Source organism: Mirounga leonina, unplaced genomic scaffold, assembly GCF_011800145.1.
Source record: "Mirounga leonina isolate KUSES-001 unplaced genomic scaffold, KU_Mleo_1.0 Mir_174, whole genome shotgun sequence".
Classification (NCBI taxonomy): domain Eukaryota; kingdom Metazoa; phylum Chordata; class Mammalia; order Carnivora; family Phocidae; genus Mirounga; species Mirounga leonina.
In genome coordinates, this window is record NW_023270451.1 from 33,796,993 (window position 1) to 33,800,964 (window position 3,972).

A 3,972-nucleotide genomic window follows, 5' to 3' on the forward strand; every position below is an offset into this window, starting at 1 on the left:
CACATTCTGCATGGAGCACTGGGTGTTATGCACAAACAATGAATCGTGGAACACTTCATCTAAAACTAATGATGTAATGTATGGGGATTAACATAAGAATAAAAAAAAACATCATAAGGAAGAAAAAAATAAATAAAAATAAAAACTCCAAGTTTGGTATTTAATACAAAATTATAGATTATAGACTAGGGAATACATTACTTAAGTACCTTTTTTTTTTAAAGGTTTTATTTATTTATTTATTTATTTATTTGAGAGAGAGCAGGAGCATGGGGAGGGGCAAAGGGAGAAGTAGAAGCAGACTCCCCACTGAGCAGGGAGTCAGGGCTCCCTCCTAGGACCCTGGGATCTTAAGCTGAGCTGAAGTCACCCCTCAAGTACTTATTTCTGAAAATTTCAACTCGTATTGTATCATGGCAATACTGTGATCTGCAAAGAGTATGTACTGGGGATAAAGAAGTCTGAGTTCTAGGTCTTCCTTTGCTAGATACTGGCTTAACTAAGCCACTTAAATTTTTTAGGTATTAAATTCTTCATGTGTGTAGTATTTGGGCTGAATTCTATTTTCTAGTTCTAATATTCCACGAGTCTTTCAAATATATTATAAAAGGACCCCAGGAAAAATGTTCAGAATCTCTTCAGCAAATCATGTCCAAAAAAAAAAAAAAAAAAAATCCATTGGTTATAGGGGAGAACTTTTGGAAAACAAAAGACCTAGTATTCTTGAACAGGTTAATTTTTTTTTTTAATTAAAGGAAAGCTAAATATGTTTTAAATAAAAAAGATATATAGAAAATAGAGAAAAAAAATTTATGATACACAACAAACCACTTTTGCTTTTTCAAGAAGAATGAGGAGATGAGTCACCAACTGACTCTGTGACCAAAACATCACAGAGGAAATTCAGAAACAGAAGCTGGCTTGACGGAACTGAAACAGTCATCAAAGAGATAAAGATATACATGCTTATTTTGCACAGACCAGGACCTGAGGTATCGTTGCCTCGATTTTGCTGTTTTGTTTCACAAATTTACTTGGAAGAAAATAGTATATTCAAATTTAGGTGATAATCATCAGAGAGTATTGGTAAATTGAATGGTCATGAAATGATAGTCTCTCAAGAGGTAGAAACTTTTTTTTTTTTAAAGATTTTATTTATTTATTCATTAGAGACAGAGAGAGAGAGGCAGAGGGAGAAGCAGGCTCCCAAGGAGCAGGGAGCCCGATGCAGGACTCGATCCCAGGACCCTGAGATCATGACCTAAGCCGAAGGCAGACGCTTAACGACTGAGCCACCCAGGCGCCCAAGAGGTAGAAAGTTTGAAGGTTATTTATTCCTGATACCCAGCCATTAAATATGTTTGAATCAGTTCTTAAAATACCTGCTGAGTAGTCATCTAGAATATTCTTGAATATCTCCAGTGACATTCTAATATGGATTAAGACTGAGATCTTAATACCTTCTGTTGTTGCAGTAGTCATTTCAAAGACTATTGTCATCGTCACTTTATGTGGAGAGATTATTTCACAACTCACCCACAAATGGTATCATTTTTGTTTCTGTTTTACGTCATAATATATATGTTGGACTCTCTTCACTTTATTTACTGTGGCCAGGGACACTTATAAAGAGCAATACTTTCTGAGGGTGGGGTTGCCTGCTTATATTTAAAATATTAGTATGAATCAATGATTTTGAGCACCAAAGTTCTATAAGCTCTATGTGGTGAGCTGACAAAACAAACAAACAATTCTTATCCATTTGATTGTCATGGGATAATTCTATTTCATTTTCAATGACTGAATGCAGTTTGACCAAGTCATGGTAAACATACGTGATGGTTGGCTCCCCAAACATATGGGCCCTTTTGTATTCAAGGCTGAAACAAAGTTACCTAGAGACAAGATTAAAGTGTTTTTTTCTAAAAAGTAAAATACATCTAAATGCTACACAGAACACAGAGCTGATTTAATTTACTTCCTCTTTCTGTTTTTTTCTTCTTCTTTGTTATGGAGAGTTTCTGTATGAAGTTGGAAATTAATATCCCGGAAAACATGTTACAACCTTAGGTGTTTTACTTTAGGAATGGGTAATGTAAATCAGATAAAATGATCACTTTGTTTGTACATAAGAAGTACTTGAAGAAATGGATACAAATTAGATGTTTTCTTAAATAGAATGACTAAAAACAAGCAAGAAATAGACAGTTCTATTACCCTTATAAAAGTGTATAGCCAAAAGTTTAAGTGTGAATGCATTATATGCTTTCAGATTCTGTCGAATCAGACGCTCTAATCCTGACACTACCAGTGAAGTCCATGCCTTAAGGCATTGAGGATGTCTCTGCATTCCGTGCACTCAATATATTTTACTTAGATGTGCCAAAGTGACACATTTTCGACTTTTTTGGAGCTCTCAGTCAAGAGGTCAGTGCATTCTTCTATAAGATTCTCATGATTTGTACATTCCTTGCTGCAGTAACTTCTCTTCATGAGAAATATGACTTCATGTTATCTCTAGACATGCTTTTGACTGTGATGTCCCCTGTGTATTAGGGCAATTCATCCTATATCATGGGTAGAATGCTTATGATTTTATCTTTCATTTCTTATGTCAAAGATAAACCTGTATAGAATTAGGGATTGTTATTATAACCACAAAAGAGGACTGCTCTTTTTGGAGAGTCTGTTTGTCAGCTTCCCACACAGAGCTAGATTTTGATTTGACTGTAGACTGGAGTCCTCTGTTTTAGAGGGTGATTTCAGCAGCACATCTGTGAAAACATGACTATCACATTCTCCTTGCCCAAAAAGTCCTCAAATCTTGGCCTTCTACTTATTTTGATAATTTATGAGCCTTTATCTTCTTTATTTCCTCAGTATGTAGGTCAATGAATAGAAGTGCTCTATGTTTCAAGCAGGAAATCCTCAGGACTCATAGTGTACCATGTAGAAATTTGTTACTATCTGATTTGTTTGCTGAGCCTCTTACATAAATCACAGTGCTGATGAAACATAAATATTACTGGCTTTGTGTTGCAAAGAATTGGCCAATTTAATATGTTGGAAATATTCTTTATCTCTACCACTTAATTATTTTGTTTGCTAAATTTGTGATATCACCTATCAAATTACAGCTTTAATTTCTAGTAAATAAATAGAATAAATTAGTAAATTATCTAGTGCATAGGTGATAGGTGCCGTGGAAAAAGACAAATAGACAAGAGACATGGCATTCAAGAGGCAGCCTGGAACAGTGTTAGGGTACTTGTAAACAGAGTCTTCAGGGAAAACCTCATTGTAATTTGGCAGTTAAGTACATCAAAAGTAGTTAATATTGAAGTATTCCAAATAAAATCTTAGGGTGTGTTTCCAGGCAATATCGTTCACTTTTAGACTCTGTTCAGGTGCATATAAAGGCCACACTTGACTGAGAGAGCAGTCAATATTTCCTTAAGAGAGAACTTTGACATAATTTTCAATTACCTATGCAAGTTAAAATGTTAAATTCATAATTGTTCATCACTTTCATTCTAGCCAATATGGGAGTTGAATCAGAAATATTAAGTTTTGACAAAATGGCCTGGTTTCATTTTATCATTTTTATGGCAGCTACTTTTCTTCTTTTGTAGATGTCAATAGTAAGGTAAAATACATAAAAATCAATTAACAGATGAAGGTTAAGAAAGTAAATAATCGGGGTGCCTGGGTGGCTCAGTCGTTAAGCGTCTGCCTTCAGCTCAGGTCATGGTCCCAGGGTCCTGGGATCGAGCCCCGCATCGGGCTCCCTGCTCTGCAGGAAGCCTGCTTCTCCCTCTCCCACTCCCCCTGCTTGTGTTCCCTCTCTCGCTGTGTCTCTCTCTGTCAAATAAAATCTTAAAAAAAAAAAAAAGAAAGTAAATAATCATCACTAGGTACTGAAAGTTTTACAGTTAAGAGGCATTATTTAACATGAATGGTTTCTTTAAAATT

The 3,972-nt window shown here is 35.3% G+C and overlaps 1 long non-coding RNA gene across 1 annotated transcript in view; it reads left to right on the top strand.

Moving 5' to 3' along the window:
• The window catches only part of LOC118020834, a 49,154-nt gene extending 46,276 nt beyond the window's left edge, over positions 1 to 2,878 (top strand). The window contains exon 3 of the long non-coding RNA XR_004682022.1: positions 2,273 to 2,878. This is a non-coding gene — a long non-coding RNA (uncharacterized LOC118020834). The remainder of the gene's footprint in view (positions 1 to 2,272) is intronic.
• Positions 2,879 to 3,972: the final 1,094 nt, after the last annotated feature.